The sequence below is a fragment of the Mesoplodon bidens genome, assembly GCF_964165515.1.
Source record: "Mesoplodon bidens genome assembly, chromosome: 12".
In the NCBI taxonomy this organism is placed as follows: domain Eukaryota; kingdom Metazoa; phylum Chordata; class Mammalia; order Artiodactyla; family Ziphiidae; genus Mesoplodon; species Mesoplodon bidens.
Window position 1 is genome coordinate 22,780,633 of NC_138168.1, and position 20,743 is coordinate 22,801,375.

Below are 20,743 nucleotides of genomic sequence, written 5' to 3' on the forward strand. Positions count from 1 at the left end.
ATGTCTTTTGCTTTCCAACTTACTTCATGTTCTGTATCTCTAGGCTCATCTATGGTGCCTCAAAGAGCAGGGTTTCATTGTTTTCCATGGCTAATATTCCACTGTGTCCATGGACCACTTCTTCTTTTTCCATTCACGTGTGGATGGACATTTTGGTTGCTTCCATGTCTTGGCTATTGCGAATAAGGCTGCAGTGCAGCTTTTGCAGCCTGTGTCTTCTCGATTCTGGTCTTCTCAGGAGAGAGACCAAGCGGTGAGCCTGCTCCACTGAATGGTAGCTCAATTTTTACTTTTAAACGCAGCTCCTTTCTGTTCTCATTATTGCTTGTTACCACTTTACATCTCACCAGCAGCTAGAGGGTACACAGTTCTCTAAAGCCCCTTCAGAATTTATTGTTTGTAGACATTTTGCTGATGGTCAGTCGACTGTTGTGAGTTGAAACCTTTTTGTAGATTAGATTTGCATGAGTCTAATAATTCATGAGGTTGAGCTTTTATCCATTTTCATTTTCTTTTTTTAAAGAGAGTGAGTCAAACTTACCTCTTCATACTATCTTCTTGAAATTTTTGCCTGTTGTGAAATCTCTGGGCCATTCCCTACCTCAGGACATTTTTTGAGGGCAGGTGTCTTTTACAACCCTGAGTCCTTGTAAATGTTAAGTGACCATTCAGTGTGGCTTTAAAGCTGCTCTTGTGGGAAACACCCACAAGTTGGAAGCATTTCTAAATTTCCAGCTCTGGGTGTTTGGGCAACACAGCCTTCCTGGAAATCGTGTTTGTAGGCTGCAAACGAGAGTGGAATGTGCCAGGGTACACCCCAAGAACTTATATCTCCTTACCTCTTGTCTTTTTTTAAATTTGATTTTTATTTATTATCAGTCAAACTTGATAAAAAGGTTTTGTTTGTGCCAAGTGTACAGAATCTGGTTCTTTATATCTATGTGTCTATCTATTCATCTCTGTTTCCTTTCCTATGTAGGTTATTACAGAGTGATGAGTAGATCTCTCTTGGTATTCCGTAGGGTTTTTTTTGATTATATATTTCATATGTGTTCGTACATGTCTGTTAACCCCCTTATCCTAATTCATCCATTCCTTACACCTTTCCACTTGGTTAAAAATAATTTTGTTTTCTTAATTTCTTGAAAATAATTTTGTGTCCTTCTCTTGGAATTAAGTTCGTGGGTATCAATTTTAGGTAACACCTACAAGTGATGTCATAGGATATCTGTCTTTCAGTTTCTTTCTTACTTCAACTTGGGTGCTTATCTCTAGGTCCTTTGATGTTGGTACAAATGGCACTGTTTCATTCTTTCCATGGCTAATATTCCATTGTGTACATGGACCACTACTTCTTTGTGCATTCAGCTGTTGATGGACATTGTGGTTGCTTCCAAGTCTTGGCTATGGTCAATATTGCTGTAGTGCAGGATTGCCCGCCTGTGTCTTTTTGATTCTGGTGTTCTCAGGTGAATGGCCCAGCAGTAGGGCTGCCAGATCATATGGTAGCTCAATTTTTCACTTTAAACTCACCGCCATTCTCTTCTCACTACTGGCTGTTCCCAGTTTATGTCCCACAAGCAGCTAGAGGGTCCACAGTTCTCTAAAGCCCTTTCAGCATTCATTCTTTGTAGACTATTTTCCTGATCATCATTCTTATGGCTGTGATATGAACGATTTTTTAGATTGGATTTGCGTGGCTTTATTAGTTCCTGATGTTGAGCATTTTTCCATGCATTTTTTAATCAAAAATAAAAAGAAAGAAAGGGCAAATGTGAGTAAAATATGGCTCTTGATATTGTCTTTTTGAAATGTTGACGTCTCTTGAATTTTCTGGTCGATTAATGACCCGAGGGTATTTTGAGAGGCCCAGTGTCCTTTACAGCCCTGCAAACATTTTGAATATTAAGTGACCATTAGCGCTGGGTTTAAACCTGCTGTTGTTTGAAACGGCCACAAGGCGGCAGCATTTCTCCTTTACCCAATCTGGTTACTAGGGCAGCAGAGCCTTAATGGAAGTCATGTTCTAGGTTGTAAATTAGAATGGAATGTGCCAGGAAAAAGCCCTTGATGTTTATGTCTCATTACTTCTTGTTAGTATTTTTAATTTAATGTTTATTTTGTATCACAGCAAAATTGATTACAATGTTTTGTTTGTTCCAGGTGTGCAAGATGTGGTTCTTTCACACATATACATATATCTATTCTTCCTCGGATCCTTTTCCCCTGTAGGTTATGACACCATGTTGAGTAGTCTTCTCTTGGTATTCTGTAGGTTTTTGGTGATTATCTATTTCACATGTGTTTGTATATCTCTGTTACCCCCAATATCATAATGTACCCAATCCTCACACCTTTCCATTTGGTGAACCATAACTTTTTTCTTAATGAATCTGTTATTGCCTATCTCTGTGGAAATATCATCATAGGTATCAATTTTTAGGTAACACCTATAAGTGATATTTTAGATTATGTGTCTTTCACTTTCTCACTTAATACAAGTTGCGTGATTACTTCTAGACTCATCTATGGTGCTGCAGATGGCACTGTTTCATTTTTTCCCAAGCTAATATTCCATCTCTACATGTAGCAGTTCTTCTTTGTCCACCCATCTGTTGGTGGGTTTTTGGTTACTTCCATATCTTGGCTATTGTAATACTGTGCAATGAAGATTTGCCTGCCTGTGTCTTTCCAATTCTGTCTTCATAGGTTATACATGCAGGAAAGGGCCTGCTTGAGCATATGGTAGCTCAATGTTTACCTTTTTAAGACACCTCCATTCTGTTCTCATTAGTGGCTCTTTCCAGGTTACGTCCCAATTAAAGTTGAGTGTATGCATTTCTCCACAACACTTTCAGCATTTATTGTTTGTAGTTTTCTTGCTGATGGTTATTGTGACTAGTGTGTGCTGATATCACTTTGTGGTTGAATTTGCATGTGTTTCATAATCCGTTCAAATTGAGCTTTAAGGCATGTCCTTCTTTTTTTCAAACTGTGATTACAGCTTAATTCTTCAAATTGTTTTCTGAAAGTATGTGTCAGGCTTCCCTGGTGGCACAGTGGTTGAGAGTCCACCTGCTGATGCAGGGAACACGAGTTCGTGCCTCGGTCTGGGAAGATCCCACATGCCGCAGAGCGGCTAGGCTCTTGAGCCAAAGCCGCTAAGCCTGCGCGTCCGCAGCCTGTGCTCCACAACGGCGGAGGCCACAACAGTGAGAGGCCCATGTACCACAAAAAAACAAAAAAACAAAAGTATGTGTCACATTTTGAAATATTTTGGCCATTACCTCCCTCAAGACATTTTGTGGGCAGATTTCCCTTACAGCTCTCTGGTACTTGTTCATATGAAATGACCATTAGCACAGGTGTTAAACCTGCTTTTGCAGGTAAGAGCCAGAGGGCGGCAGCCTTTCTACGTTCCTCACGCTGGGACCAGGCAAACAGACCTGCCTGCCAGTGGTGTTCCTCGGTTAAAAATTGAGTGGAATGTGCCCGGATAAACCCACAAATGCTGATGTCTCCTTACTTATGTTTGTTTCTTAAATTTAATGTATATTTTTTATTGGAGTAATATTCCATTGTGTACATGGATCGCTTCTTCTTTGTGCATTCCTCTGTTGATAGACATTTTCATTTCTTCTAATTTTTGGCTATGGGAAATATTGTAAGAGGGCAGGATTGCCAGCCTGTGTCTTTTTGATTCTCATATTCTCAGGTGATAAGCCGAGCAGTGTTTATGCTTGATTGAATGGTAGCTCAATGTTTACCTTTTCAATGCACCTTCATTCTGTTTTCATTAGTGGTTCTTACTATGTCCCACTTAGAACCGAGGGTACACCTTTCACCACAAACCCTTCAACATTTATTGTTTGCAGAACTTTTGCTGATGGCCATTCTGACTGTTGTGAGCTGATAATTTTTTTGGTAATTTGGATTTGCTTGTGGTTAATAATTAATAATGCTCAGCATTTTTCACGCCTTTTTCTTTTCTTAAAAAAAAGAAATAATTATGAGTAAAATATGCATCTTCACACAGTCTTCTTGGAAGGGTGCCCTCTTTTGAATTTTTTGGTCGATTTTCAACCCCAGGATTTTTTTTTGAGTGCAGGTGTCATTTAAGGCCTGCAATGATTGTGAATATTTAGTGACCATAAGCACGGGGTTTAAAGCTGCTGTTGTGGGAATCAGCCACAAGGCTACATCAGTTCTCCATTCCCAAATCTGGTTACACGGGCAGCATAGCCTTTCTGGAAGTTCTGTTCCTAGGTTGTAAATTGGAATGGATTGTGCTAGAACATAGCCCCTGGAGTTCATGTTTCATTACATCTTGTTCGTTGTTTTCATCGAGGTAATGAGTAGAATATAGTTTGTTCTATGGGTACACAATCTGTTTCATTTGTACCTTATATATATATATATATCAATTCATGTACAGATCCTTTGCCCATGTAAACGATTACAGAGTGTTCCCTAGACCTCCCTTGCTATATCCTTGGTGTTTTTATTATATGTACTTAATCTATATTTGTATACATATGTTAAACCTAATTTTAATGTGTCCATGGCCACCGCCTTTCCTTTTAGATACACATAGTTTGTTTTTTCAGTCTGTGAGTGTCTTTCTCTGCGGAATAATGTCTATTTTGTTCAGTTGTTAGGTAACATCTATAAGTGATATCACAGGATATATGTCTTTTGCTATCCAACTTACCTCATGTTCTTCTGTGAGTATATCTAGACTCATCTATGGTGCCTCAAAGAGCAGGGTTTCATTGTTTTCCATGGCTAATATTCCACTGTGTCCATGGACCACTTCTTCTTTTTCCATTCACGTGTGGATGGACATTTTGGTTGCTTCCATGTCTTGGCTATTGCGAATATGGCTGCACTGCAGTTTTTGCAGCCTGTGTCTTCTCGATTCTGGTCTTCTCAGGAGAGAGACCAAGCGGTGAGCCTGCTCCATATAATGGTAGCTCAATTTTTACTTTTAAACACAGCTCCTTTCTGTTCTCATTATTGCTTGTTACCACTTTACATCTCACCAGCAGCTAGAGGGTACACAGTTCTCTAAAACCCCTTCAGCATTTATTGTTTGTAGACTTTTTGCTAATGGTCAGTCAATTGGTGTTAGTTGAAACCTTTTTGTAGATTAGATTTGCATGAGTCTAATAATTGCTGAGGTTGAGCTTTTATCCATTTTCATTTTTTTTTCTTTTAAAGAGAGTGAGTAAAGCTTACCTCTTCATACTATCTTCTTGAAATTTTTGCCTGTTGTGAAATTTCTGGGCCATTCCCTACCTCAGGACATTTTTTGAGGGCAGGTGTCTTTTACAACCCTGAGTCCTTGTGAATGTTAAGTGACCATTCGCTGTGGGTTTAAAGGCGCTCTTATGGGAAATGCCCACAGGGCGGCAGCATTTCTACATTTCCAGCTCTGGGTTTCTGGGCAACAGAGTCTTCCTGGAAATCGCCTTTGTAGGCTGCAAATGAGAGTGGAATGTTCCAGGGCACACCCCAAGAGTTTATATCTCCCTACCTCTTGTTTGTTTTTAAATTTAATTTTTATTTATTATCAGAGGAAACTTGATAAAAAGGTTTTGTTTGTGCCAAGTGTACAGAATCTGGTTCTTTATATCTATGTGTCTATCTATTCATCTCTGTTTCCTTTCCTGTGTAGGTTATTACAGAGTGATGAGTAGATCTCTCTTGGTATTCCGTAGGGATTTTGTGATTATATATTTCATATGTGTTCGTACATGTCTGTTAACCCCCTTATCCTGATTCATCCATTCCTTACACCTTTCCACTTGGTTAAAAATAATTTTGTTTTCTTAATTTCTTGAAAATAATTTTGTGTCCTTCTCTTGGAATTAAGTTCGTGGGTATCAATTTTTAGGTAACACCTATAAATGATGTCATAGGATATCTGTCTTTCAGTTTCTTTCTTACTTCAACTTGGGTGCTTATGTCTAGGTCCTTTGATGTTGGTACAAATGGCACTGTTTCATTCTTTCCATGGCTAATATTCCATTGTGTACATGAACCACTTCTTCTTTGTGCATTCAGCTGTTGATGGACATTGTGGTTGCTTCCAAGTCTTGGCTATGGTCAATATTGCTGTAGTGCAGGATTGCCAGCCTGTGTCTTTTTGATTCTGGTGTTCTCAGGTGATAGGCCCAGCAGTGGGGCTGCCAGATCATATGGTAGCTCAATTTTTCACTTTAAACGCACCGCCATTCTCTTCTCACTACTGGCTGTTCCCAGTTTATGTCCCACAAGCAGCTAGAGGGTCCACAGTTCTCTAAAGCCCTTTCAGCATTCATTCTTTGTAGACTATTTTCCTGATCATCATTCTTATGGCTGTGATATGAACGATTTTTTAGATTGGATTTGCGTGGCTTTATTAGTTCCTGATGTTGAGCATTTTTCCATGCATTTTTTAATCAAAAATAAAAAGAAAGAAAGGGCAAATGTGAGTAAAATATGGCTCTTGATATTGTCTTTTTGAAATGTTGACGTCTCTTGAATTTTCTGGTCGATTAATGACCCGAGGGTATTTTGAGAGGCCCAGTGTCCTTTACAGCCCTGCAAACATTTTGAATATTAAGTGACCATTAGCGCTGGGTTTAAACCTGCTGTTGTTTGAAACGGCCACAAGGCGGCAGCATTTCTCCTTTACCCAATCTGGTTACTAGGGCAGCAGAGCCTTAATGGAAGTCATGTTCTAGGTTGTAAATTAGAATGGAATGTGCCAGGAAAAAGCCCTTGATGTTTATGTCTCATTACTTCTTGTTAGTATTTTTAATTTAATGTTTATTTTGTATCACAGCAAAATTGATTACAATGTTTTGTTTGTTCCAGGTGTGCAAGATGTGGTTCTTTCACACATATACATATATCTATTCTTCCTCGGATCCTTTTCCCCTGTAGGTTATGACACCATGTTGAGTAGTCTTCTCTTGGTATTCTGTAGGTTTTTGGTGATTATCTATTTCACATGTGTTTGTATATCTCTGTTACCCCCAATATCATAATGTACCCAATCCTCACACCTTTCCATTTGGTGAACCATAACTTTTTTCTTAATGAATCTGTTATTGCCTATCTCTGTGGAAATATCATCATAGGTATCAATTTTTAGGTAACACCTATAAGTGATATTTTAGATTATGTGTCTTTCACTTTCTCACTTAATACAAGTTGCGTGATTACTTCTAGACTCATCTATGGTGCTGCAGATGGCACTGTTTCATTTTTTCCCAAGCTAATATTCCATCTCTACATGTAGCAGTTCTTCTTTGTCCACCCATCTGTTGGTGGGTTTTTGGTTACTTCCATATCTTGGCTATTGTAATACTGTGCAATGAAGATTTGCCTGCCTGTGTCTTTCCAATTCTGTCTTCATAGGTTATACATGCAGGAAAGGGCCTGCTTGAGCATATGGTAGCTCAATGTTTACCTTTTTAAGACACCTCCATTCTGTTCTCATTAGTGGCTCTTTCCAGGTTACGTCCCAATTAAAGTTGAGTGTATGCATTTCTCCACAACACTTTCAGCATTTATTGTTTGTAGTTTTCTTGCTGATGGTTATTGTGACTAGTGTGTGCTGATATCACTTTGTGGTTGAATTTGCATGTGTTTCATAATCCGTTCAAATTGAGCTTTAAGGCATGTCCTTCTTTTTTTCAAACTGTGATTACAGCTTAATTCTTCAAATTGTTTTCTGAAAGTATGTGTCAGGCTTCCCTGGTGGCACAGTGGTTGAGAGTCCACCTGCTGATGCAGGGAACACGAGTTCGTGCCTCGGTCTGGGAAGATCCCACATGCCGCAGAGCGGCTAGGCTCTTGAGCCAAAGCCGCTAAGCCTGCGCGTCCGCAGCCTGTGCTCCACAACGGCGGAGGCCACAACAGTGAGAGGCCCATGTACCACAAAAAAACAAAAAAACAAAAGTATGTGTCACATTTTGAAATATTTTGGCCATTACCTCCCTCAAGACATTTTGTGGGCAGATTTCCCTTACAGCTCTCTGGTACTTGTTCATATGAAATGACCATTAGCACAGGTGTTAAACCTGCTTTTGCAGGTAAGAGCCAGAGGGCGGCAGCCTTTCTACGTTCCTCACGCTGGGACCAGGCAAACAGACCTGCCTGCCAGTGGTGTTCCTCGGTTAAAAATTGAGTGGAATGTGCCCGGATAAACCCACAAATGCTGATGTCTCCTTACTTATGTTTGTTTCTTAAATTTAATGTATATTTTTTATTGGAGTAATATTCCATTGTGTACATGGATCGCTTCTTCTTTGTGCATTCCTCTGTTGATAGACATTTTCATTTCTTCTAATTTTTGGCTATGGGAAATATTGTAAGAGGGCAGGATTGCCAGCCTGTGTCTTTTTGATTCTCATATTCTCAGGTGATAAGCCGAGCAGTGTTTATGCTTGATTGAATGGTAGCTCAATGTTTACCTTTTCAATGCACCTTCATTCTGTTTTCATTAGTGGTTCTTACTATGTCCCACTTAGAACCGAGGGTACACCTTTCACCACAAACCCTTCAACATTTATTGTTTGCAGAACTTTTGCTGATGGCCATTCTGACTGTTGTGAGCTGATAATTTTTTTGGTAATTTGGATTTGCTTGTGGTTAATAATTAATAATGCTCAGCATTTTTCACGCCTTTTTCTTTTCTTAAAAAAAAGAAATAATTATGAGTAAAATATGCATCTTCACACAGTCTTCTTGGAAGGGTGCCCTCTTTTGAATTTTTTGGTCGATTTTCAACCCCAGGATTTTTTTTTGAGTGCAGGTGTCATTTAAGGCCTGCAATGATTGTGAATATTTAGTGACCATAAGCACGGGGTTTAAAGCTGCTGTTGTGGGAATCAGCCACAAGGCTACATCAGTTCTCCATTCCCAAATCTGGTTACACGGGCAGCATAGCCTTTCTGGAAGTTCTGTTCCTAGGTTGTAAATTGGAATGGATTGTGCTAGAACATAGCCCCTGGAGTTCATGTTTCATTACATCTTGTTCGTTGTTTTCATCGAGGTAATGAGTAGAATATAGTTTGTTCTATGGGTACACAATCTGTTTCATTTGTACCTTATATATATATATATATCAATTCATGTACAGATCCTTTGCCCATGTAAACGATTACAGAGTGTTCCCTAGACCTCCCTTGCTATATCCTTGGTGTTTTTATTATATGTACTTAATCTATATTTGTATACATATGTTAAACCTAATTTTAATGTGTCCATGGCCACCGCCTTTCCTTTTAGATACACATAGTTTGTTTTTTCAGTCTGTGAGTGTCTTTCTCTGCGGAATAATGTCTATTTTGTTCAGTTGTTAGGTAACATCTATAAGTGATATCACAGGATATATGTCTTTTGCTATCCAACTTACCTCATGTTCTTCTGTGAGTATATCTAGACTCATCTATGGTGCCTCAAAGAGCAGGGTTTCATTGTTTTCCATGGCTAATATTCCACTGTGTCCATGGACCACTTCTTCTTTTTCCATTCACGTGTGGATGGACATTTTGGTTGCTTCCATGTCTTGGCTATTGCAAATATGGCTGCACTGCAGTTTTTGCAGCCTGTGTCTTCTCGATTCTGGTCTTCTCAGGAGAGAGACCAAGCGGTGAGCCTGCTCCATATAATGGTAGCTCAATTTTTACTTTTAAACACAGCTCCTTTCTGTTCTCATTATTGCTTGTTACCACTTTACATCTCACCAGCAGCTAGAGGGTACACAGTTCTCTAAAACCCCTTCAGCATTTATTGTTTGTAGACTTTTTGCTAATGGTCAGTCAATTGGTGTTAGTTGAAACCTTTTTGTAGATTAGATTTGCATGAGTCTAATAATTGCTGAGGTTGAGCTTTTATCCATTTTCATTTTTTTTTCTTTTAAAGAGAGTGAGTAAAGCTTACCTCTTCATACTATCTTCTTGAAATTTTTGCCTGTTGTGAAATTTCTGGGCCATTCCCTACCTCAGGACATTTTTTGAGGGCAGGTGTCTTTTACAACCCTGAGTCCTTGTGAATGTTAAGTGACCATTCGCTGTGGGTTTAAAGGCGCTCTTATGGGAAATGCCCACAGGGCGGCAGCATTTCTACATTTCCAGCTCTGGGTTTCTGGGCAACAGAGTCTTCCTGGAAATCGCCTTTGTAGGCTGCAAATGAGAGTGGAATGTTCCAGGGCACACCCCAAGAGTTTATATCTCCCTACCTCTTGTTTGTTTTTAAATTTAATTTTTATTTATTATCAGAGGAAACTTGATAAAAAGGTTTTGTTTGTGCCAAGTGTACAGAATCTGGTTCTTTATATCTATGTGTCTATCTATTCATCTCTGTTTCCTTTCCTGTGTAGGTTATTACAGAGTGATGAGTAGATCTCTCTTGGTATTCCGTAGGGATTTTGTGATTATATATTTCATATGTGTTCGTACATGTCTGTTAACCCCCTTATCCTGATTCATCCATTCCTTACACCTTTCCACTTGGTTAAAAATAATTTTGTTTTCTTAATTTCTTGAAAATAATTTTGTGTCCTTCTCTTGGAATTAAGTTCGTGGGTATCAATTTTTAGGTAACACCTATAAATGATGTCATAGGATATCTGTCTTTCAGTTTCTTTCTTACTTCAACTTGGGTGCTTATGTCTAGGTCCTTTGATGTTGGTACAAATGGCACTGTTTCATTCTTTCCATGGCTAATATTCCATTGTGTACATGAACCACTTCTTCTTTGTGCATTCAGCTGTTGATGGACATTGTGGTTGCTTCCAAGTCTTGGCTATGGTCAATATTGCTGTAGTGCAGGATTGCCAGCCTGTGTCTTTTTGATTCTGGTGTTCTCAGGTGATAGGCCCAGCAGTGGGGCTGCCAGATCATATGGTAGCTCAATTTTTCACTTTAAACGCACCGCCATTCTCTTCTCACTACTGGCTGTTCCCAGTTTATGTCCCACAAGCAACTAGAGGGTCCACAGTTCTCTAAAGCCCTTTCAGCATTCATTCTTTGTAGACTATTTTCCTGATCATCATTCTTATGGCTGTGATATGAACGATTTTTTAGATTGGATTTGCGTGGCTTTATTAGTTCCTGATGTTGAGCATTTTTCCATGCATTTTTTAATCAAAAATAAAAAGAAAGAAAGGGCAAATGTGAGTAAAATATGGCTCTTGATATTGTCTTTTTGAAATGTTGACGTCTCTTGAATTTTCTGGTCGATTAATGACCCGAGGGTATTTTGAGAGGCCCAGTGTCCTTTACAGTCCTGCAAACATTTTGAATATTAAGTGACCGTTAGCTCTGGGTATAAAGTTGCTGTTGCGTGAAACGGCCACAAGGCGGCAGCATTTCTCCTTTACCCAATCTGGTTACTAGGGCAGCAGAGCCTTAATGGAAGTCATGTTCTAGGTTGTAAATTAGAATGGAATGTGCCAGGAAAAAGCCCTTTGTTATCTCATTACTTCTTGTTCATATTTTTAATTTAATGTTTATTTTTTATCACAGCAAATTTAATTACAATTTTGTTTGTTCCAGGTGTGCAAGATGTGGTTCTTTCACACATATACATATATCTATTCTTCCTCGGATCCTTTTCCCATGTAGGTTATGACACCATGTTGAGTAGTCTTCTCTTGGTATTCCGTAGGTCTTCAGTGATTATCTATTTCACATGTGTTTGTATATCTCTGTTACCCCCAATATCATAATGTACCCATTCCTCACACCTTTCCATTTGGTTAACCATATGTTTTTTCTTAATGAATCTGTGATTGCCTATCTCTGTGGAAATAACTTCGTTGGTATTAATTTTTAGGTAACACCTATAAGTGATATTTTAGGATACGTGTCTTTGCTTTCTCATTTACTACATGTTGCATGATTACTTCTAGCCTTATCTATGGTGCTGCAAATGGCACTGTTTCATTTTTTCCCAAGCTAATATTCCATCTCTACCTGTAACAGTAGTTCTTTGTCTACCCATCTGTTGGTGGATTTTTGGTTATTTCCTTATCATGGCGATTGTAATACTGTGCAATGCAGATTTGCCTGCCTGTGACTTCCCAATTCTCTCATCTTAGGTTATATATCCGAGAATGGGATCATATGGTAGCTCAATGTTTACCTTTTAAAGACACCTCCATTGTGTTCTCATTAGTGGCTCTCTCCAGGTATCATCCCACTTAAAGTTGCAGGTATGCATTTCTCCACAACACCTTCAGTATTTATTATTTGTAGTTTTCTTGCTGGTGGTTATTGTGACTGCTGTGTGCTGATATCACTTTGTGGTTGAATTTGCATTTGTCTCATAATCCATTGAAATTGAGTTTTAAAGCATGCTCTTCTTTTTTTCAAACTGTGATTACAGCTTAATTCTTCAAATTGTTTTCTTAAAGTATGTGTCACATTTTGCAATATTTTGGCCATTTCCTCCCTCAAGACATTTTGAGGCAGCTTTGTTTTACAGCCCTTCAGTACTTGTCCCTTGCTCTGTGGAAATATGTTCACTTCAGCAGTATTACAATTGCCAAGACATGGAAGCAACCAAATGTCCATCAACAGATGAGTGGACAAAGGAGAACTGGTACATGTACAGATGGAATATTAGCCTAGGAAAAAAATAAAACAGTGACATTTGTAGCACCATAGTGAGTCTATAGGTAACCACGCACCTTGTAAGAAGTCAGAAAGTGAAAGACACATATCCTATAAAATCATTTATAGGTGTTACCTAAAAATTGATACAAATGAAGATATTACCATAGAGAAAGGCAATCACATATTCAAAAACAAACTTCTGGTTCACAAAATGGAAAGGTATGAGCCTTGGATGCATTAGGATATTGCATTTAACAGAGATATACAATCATATGGAATACATAATCACCAAACATCTATGGAAAAGCAAGAGAACACTATTCAACACTGTGTCATAACTGACATGGGAAAAGGATCTGAAGAAGAATACATTTATGCATATGTGTAAGAGAACCACATGTTGCACACCAGGAAAGAACAAAACATTGTAATCCAATTGCTGTGATAAAAAATAAAAATTAAATAAAAAAACAAACAGCAGATAATAAGACATAACCATAAGGGGCCTTTTCCTGGCACATTCCATTCTAGTTTACACCCTAGTAGAAGACTTCCACTAAGGCTCTGATGCCCTTGTAAACAGATTTGATAAAGGAGCAATGCTGCTGCCTTGTGACCATTTCACACAACAGCAGTTTTAAACCCTGGGCTACTGGTCACTTAATATTCAAAATAATTGCAGGCCTATAAATGACACCTGCTTTCACAAGAAATCCTGGGGTCATAAAGCAACCAGGAAATTCAACATTTCAAGAAGACAATTTCAATAGGCATATTTTACACACACTTTGTCTTTTTTTTCCTTTGGTTTTAAAAAAAGGCATGGAAAAATGCTTAATATCATGAATTAATAAAGCCATGAAAATCCAATCTGCAGAAACATTCACCTTACAGCCAGCAGAATGTTTATCAGGAAAAAGTTTACAAAGAATAAATGATGAAGGGGTTTTAGAGAACTGTGTACTCTCTAGCTGCTGGGGGGATGTAAACTGGTAACAGCCAGTTTTGAGAACATAATGGAGGTGCGTTTAAACGTAAAAATTGAGGTACCAAGTGATCTGGTAGACCCTTTCATGGGCCTATCACCAGAGCAGAGAAGAATCACAAAGACACAGGCTGGCAACACTTCCTGCAGCAAAATTTACCACATCCAAGACCTGGAGGAAACGAAAATGTCCATCAACAGAATAATGCACAAAGAAGAAGTGATCCATGTACACAATGGAAAATTAGCCATGGATAAGAATGAAACAGTGTGGTTTGAACCACCATAGAAGGACCTAAAATCATCACCCAACTTGAAGAAAGAATCCAAAAGACAGATATCCTATGACATCACTTCTAGGTGTTACCTAAAAATTGATACCTATGAACTTATTCCAAAGAGAAGGACACGCATGGATTAAGAAAACAAAATTATGTTTAAGGAAATGGAAGGGTTTAAGGAATGGAAGAACTAGGATAAAGTGGTTAACAGACATGTACTAATACACATGAAATATATAATCACAAAATACCTAAGGAATGCCAAGAGATGTCTACTCAACACTCTGCAATAACGTACATCGGAAAGGATCCAAAGATGAATAGATAGATACATGGATATCATAAACTAGATTCTGTACACCTAGAACAAACACAACATTATGATCAAATTTGCTTTGATAATAAATAAAAATTAAATTTAAAAAACAAACAAAAAGTAAGGAGATATAAGGTCTTGGGAATTTGCCCTGGTACATGTCACTCTAATTTGCAGCCTACTAACACGATTTTCAGGAAGGCTCTGTTGCCCAAAAACCCAGAGTTGGAAATGTAGAAATTCTGCCACCTTGTGGTCGTTTCCCGCAAGAGCGGCTTGAAACCCACAGCTAATGGTCAGTTAACATTCACAAGGACTCAGGGCTGTAAAGCACACCTGCCCTCTAAAAATGTGCTGAGGTATGGAATGGCCAAAAAAAATTCAAAACAGGCAAATTTTTCAAGAAGACAGTATGAAGAGGTAAGTTTTTCTCACTCTTTTTTAAGAAGATGAAAATGAATAAAAGCTCTACATCAGGAATTATTAGACTGACTCAAATCCAATCTACAAAACTTTCAACTCACACCAGTCAACTGACCATCAGCAAAAAGTCTATAAGCAATTAATGCTGAAGGGGTTTTAGAGAACTGGGTACACTCTAGTCGTTGTTGAGATATAAAGTGGTAACAGCCAATAATTAAAACAGAAAGGAGCTGCATATAAAAGTAAAAATTGAGCTACCATCGATCCAGAAGGCCCACTGCTGTGCCTCTCACCACAGAAAACCAGAATCGAGAAGACACAGGCTGAAACAGCTGCACTACAGCCATATTCACAATAGAGAAAACATGGAAGCAACCAAAATGTCCATCAACAGGTAAATGGATAAAGAAGTGGCCCATGTACACAATGGATTATTAACCATGGATACCAGTGAAACACTGCTCTTTGCGGCACCATTGATGAGCCTAGAGATACTCATGGAACATGAGATAAGTCAGAAAGTAAAACACATATATCTTATGATATCACTTATAGGTGATATATAACAACTGACAAAAATTAACATATTTCCACAGAGAAAGACACTCACAGACTTAGAAAACAAACTATGTTCATCCAAAAGGAAAGGTGGTGGGAATGGATAAATTAAGATGAGGTTTACCATACATATACAAATACATACTTTATACATATAACAAAAAGACTGATGATAGGGCAAGTGTGGCCTACGGAACACTCTGTAATAATTTACATGGCAATAGAATCTGTACATGAATAGATATATTTATAATTTGCAAATGAACCAGAGTGTGTACACCTTGGACAAACAACATTCTAATCATTATCCCAATTAAAATAATTAAAACAACGTACAAGAAGTAAAGAGACAGAAACTTATGAGAGTTTTTCCTGGAACATTCCACTCCAATTTACAACCTAGGAAAACGACTTCAAGAAAGGCTCTGCTGCACTAGTAAGCAGATTGTGTAATGGAGAAATGCTGATGCCTAGTGGCCATTTCCCACAACAGCAGCTTAAACTCAGCACTAATGGTCACTAAATATTCACAATCTGTACAGGTGTAAATGATACCTGTCCTTAAAAAAAATCTTGGGCTCAAAAATCCAGCAGAAAATTCAAATGAGGGCAACATTTCAAGAAGAGAATTTGAAGAGATATATTTTACTCACACATTTTTCTTTTCTGTTTTTAACAAAGAAAAAGGTGTGGAAAATGCTGAACATTAGGAATTATTAAAGAAATGGAAATTACAAACACCAGTAAGCTCACACAAGTGATAATGGCCATGAGCAAAAGTTCTGCAAAGAAAAAATGCCAGAGGTACTGTGGAGACATGTGTACCATCAGTGCTAAGTGGGACGTAGTAAGAGCCACTCATGAAAACACTATGGAGGTGCTTTAAAAATGTAAACCTTGAGCTAACAGTCAATCAAGCATACCCACTGCTGGGCCTATCACCTGAGAAAATGAGAATCAAAAGTCACAACATGGCAATCCTGCACTCCAGCAATATTTACCATAGCCAACACTTGGAAGCAATGAAAATGTCCATCAACAAGGAATGAACAAAGAAGAAGTGGTCCATGTACACAATGCAATATTACTCCACTAAAAAATATCAATTACATTTAAAAAATAAACTTAAGTATGGAGACATAAGATTTGGGCATTTACCCGAGCACATTCCACTCTAATTTATAACTGAGGAACACCACTGCCAGGAAGGTCTGTTTCGCTAGGTACCAGAGTGGGAAACGGAGAAATGCTGCCGCCCTCTGGCCATTACCTGCAACAGCAGCTTTAAAATCTGTGCTACTGGTCACTTCATATGCACACGTACTGCAGGGCCGTAAATGAAAACTGCCCCCTTGGGCTTCCCTGGTGGTGCAGTGGTTGAGAGTCGGCCTGCCAATGCAGGGGATACGGGTTCGTGCCCCGGTCCAGGAAGATCCCACATGCCGTGGAGCCGCTGGGCCCGTGAGCCATGGCCGCTGAGCCTGCATGTCCATAGCCTGTGCTCCACAATGGGAGAGGCCACAACAGTAAGAGGCCCACATAACACAAAAAAATAAATAAATAAATGGTAAACATGAGCTACTATATGATCCAGCAGTCCCTTGCCTGGAATTATAATGTAGAAAGACACAATAGGAAAGACACACGCAGGGAAATCTGCACTGCAGCTGTATTACAATAGCCAAGACATGGAAGCAACCAAAAAGTCCATCATAGGATAAGTGGACAAAGAATAACTGATACATGTACAGATGGAATATTAGCCAAGGAATAAAAATGAAACAATGCCATTTGCAGCACCATAGATGAGTCTAGATGTAATCATACAACTGTTAGTGAGAGAGAGCGCAAAAGACACATATCCTGTGATATCACTTATAGGTGTTACCTAAAATCTGATACCAATGATATTTCCACAGAGAAAGGCAATTGCAGATTCATTAAACAAACTTATGTTTCACCAAATTGAAAAGAGTGAGATTGGATACCTTACAATATTGGGGTTAACAGAGATATACAAACACATGGGAAATATAGAATCACCAAAGAACTATGGCATACCAAGAGAACACTACTTGACATTGTGTCATAACCTACATGGGAAAAGGATCCAAAGAAGAATAGATATGTGTATATGTGGAAAAGGACAACATCTTGCACACCAAGAACAAACAAAATATTGTAATCAAATTTGCTGTGATAAAAAATAAAAATTAAATTTAATAAATGAACAAGAAGTAATGAGATGTAAACTTAAGGGGCTTTTTCCTGGCACATTGCATTCTAATTTTCAAGCTAGGAACATGACTGCCAGAAAGGCTCTGCGACCCTAGCAACCAGATTTTGGACTGGAGAAATGCTGCCGCCATGTGGCCGTATCCCACAACAGCAGTTTTAAACCCTGTGCTAATGGTCACTAAATATTCACAATAATTGCAGGCCTGTAAATGTCACCGGTCCTCAAAAAAAAATGCTGCGGTCAAAAACCAATGAAAAAATTCCAAAAGGGCAACCTTCCAAGAAGACAATTTTTGGAGGTATACTGTACTCACATATTTTTCTTTTTTTTAATTAAGAAGGCGTGGAAAAATTCTGCACATTGGGAATTATTAAAGACATGAAAATCCAAGTTACATAAACATTTCAGCTCATACCAGTCAGACTGGCAATCAGCAGAAATTATGCAAACAATAAATGCTGAAGGGGTTGTGGAGAAATGTGTACCCTTGCTGCTAAGAGGGACGTGGTAAGAGCCACTAATGGAAACACAATGGAGGGGCTTTGAAAATGTAAAAATTGAGCTACCAGTCAATCAAGCATACCCACTCCTGGTCCTATCCACTGAGAAAATGAGAACGAAAAGTCACAGGCAGGCAATCTTGCACTCCAGCAATATTTACCATAGCCAACACTTGGAAGCAACAAAAATGTCCATCAACAGAGGAAGGCAAAAAGAAGAAGTGGTCCATGTACACAGTGGAATATTACTCCAATAAAAAAGATAAGTTAAATTTAAAAAACAAACATAGGTGTGGGGGACATAAGTTTTTGGAGGTTTATGCGGGCACATTCCACTCTAATTTATAACTGAGGAACACCACTGACAGGAAGGTCTATTTCTCTAGGTAACAGAGTTGGGATCGGAGAAATGCTGCCGCCCTCAGGCCGTTACCTGCAACAGCAGCTTTAAAATCTGTGTGAGTGGTCACTTCATATGCAAAAGTACTGCAGGGCTGTAAATGAAAACTGCCCTCAAAATGTCTTGATGCAGGTAAAGGCCAAAATTTTCAAAATGTGGCCCATACTTCAAGAAAACAAATTGAAGAAGTAAGCTGAATACAGAGTTTGAAAAATAAAAGACATGCATGAAAACTCAATTTCAGACAAATATGAGACATGCAAATCCAACCAAAAAGAGGTATCAGCTCACACCACTCAGAATAGCCATAAGCAAAAAACCTGCAAACAATCAATGCTGAAGGGGTTGTGGAGAAATGCATATCCTCAATTTGAAGTGGGACATAACCTGGTAAGAGCCACTAATGGGAACATAATGGAGGTGTCCTTAAAAGGTAAACATTGAGCTACTATATGATCCAGCAGGGCAACGCTTGGGCCTATTACCTAAGAAGACAGAATTGGAAAGACACAGGCAGGTAAATCTTCACTGCAGCAGTTTTACAGTAGCCAAGACATGGAAGCAACCAAAAAGTCCATCAACACATGAGTGGACAAAGAAGAACTGGTACATGTACAGATGGAACTTTAGCCAAGGAAAAAAATGAATCAATGCAAATTGCAGCACCATATTTGAGCCTAGAGGTAATCCACAACTGGTAGTAAGTTAGGAAGAGAAAGACACATATCCTGTGCTGTCACTTATAGCTGTTACCTAACAATTGATACCAATGAAGATATTTCCACAGAGAAAGGCAATCACAGATTCATAAAACAAATTTATGGTTCACCAAATGGAAACGTGTGAGGATTGGATACATTACGATAATCGGGTTAACAGAGACATACAAAGAAATGTGAAATATAAAATCACCAAAGAACTATGGCATACCCAGAGAAGACTATCGACATTGTGTCATAACTACATGGAAAAATGACCTGAAGAAGAGATATATATATATGCATAAAAGAAACACATCTGACACACCTAGAACAAACAAAACATTGTAATCAAATTTGCTGTGATAAAAAATAAATATTAAATTTAAAAAATGAACAAGAAGTAATGAGACATAAACTTAAGGGGCTTTTTCCTGGCACATTCCATTCTAATTTTCAACCGAGGAACATGACTGCCAGAAAGGCTCTTCAGTTTAGGAATTACTAAAGACATGCAAATCCAAATTACATAAACCTGTCAGCTCATACCAGTCAGAATGCCCATCAGCAAAAATTCTGCAAACAATGAATGCTGAAGGGGTTGTGGAGAAATGCTAACCCTCGGTGCTAAGTGGAACATGGTAAGAGCCACTGAAGAAAACACAATGGAGGTGTTTTGAAAATTTAAACATTGAGCTACCAGAAATTCAAGCATAACACTGCTGGGCCTATCACCTGAGAAAATGTGAATCAAAAGTCACAGGCTGGGCTTCCCTGGTGGCGCAAGTGGTTGAGCGTCTGCTTGCCGATGCAGAGGACACAGGTTCGCGCCCCAGTCCGGGAAGATCCCACATGCCGTGGAGCAGCGGGGCCGCTGAGCCTGAGTCATGGCCGCGGAGCCTGTGCTCCGCAACGGGAGAGGCCACAGCAGTGAGAGGCCCGCATACCGCAAAAAAAAAAAAAAAAAATGTCACAGGCTGGCAACCCTGCACTCCAGCAGTATTTACCATTGCCAACACTTGGAAGAAATGAAAGTGTCCATCAACAGAGGAATGCAAGAAGAAGAACTTGTCCATGTACACAATGGAATATTACTCCACTAAAAAATATAAGTTAAATTTAAAAAACAAACATAGGTAAGGAGACATAAGCTTTTGGTTGTTTATCCGGGCACTTTCCACTCTAATTTACAACTGAGGAACACCACTGGCTGGAATGTCTGTTTCTCTAGGTACCAGAGGGGGGAACGGAGAAATGCTGCAGCCATCTGGCCATTACCAGCAACAACAGCTTTAAAATCTGTGCTACTGGTCACTTCATATGTACAAGTACTGCAGGGCTGTAAATGAAAACTGCCCTCAAAATGTCTTGATGTAGGTAACTGCCAAAAATTTCCAAAATGTGGCAAATACTTCAAGAACACAGATTGAAGAAGTAAGCTGTACACAGAATTTGAGAAGTAAAAGGACAAGCATGAAAGCTCAATTTCTAGTGATTATGACACACATGCAAATCCTACCAAAAAGAGGTTTCAGCTCACACCACTCAAAATAACGATCAGTAAAAGAAATACAAGCAATCAATGCTAAAGGGGTTGTGAAGAAATGCATACCCTCAATTAGAAGTGGGAAGTAACCTGGTAAGAACCACTAATGGGAACAGAATGGAGGTGCCTTTAAATGGTAAACATTTAGCTACTATATGATCCAGTATTCCCACGCCTGGTGCT

General features: G+C 38.9%; 1 pseudogene across 1 annotated transcript in view; it reads left to right on the forward strand.

The window, feature by feature from the left end:
• The first annotated feature begins 4,879 nt into the window (after window positions 1–4,879).
• Window positions 4,880–20,743, forward strand: part of LOC308625873 (cytochrome b5 reductase 4-like) — a 107,249-nt pseudogene continuing 91,385 nt past the window's right edge. The window contains exons 1-2 of the transcript in view: window positions 4,880–4,948; window positions 5,383–5,475. The product of the transcript in view is annotated as a cytochrome b5 reductase 4-like (transcript). The remainder of the gene's footprint in view (window positions 4,949–5,382; window positions 5,476–20,743) is intronic.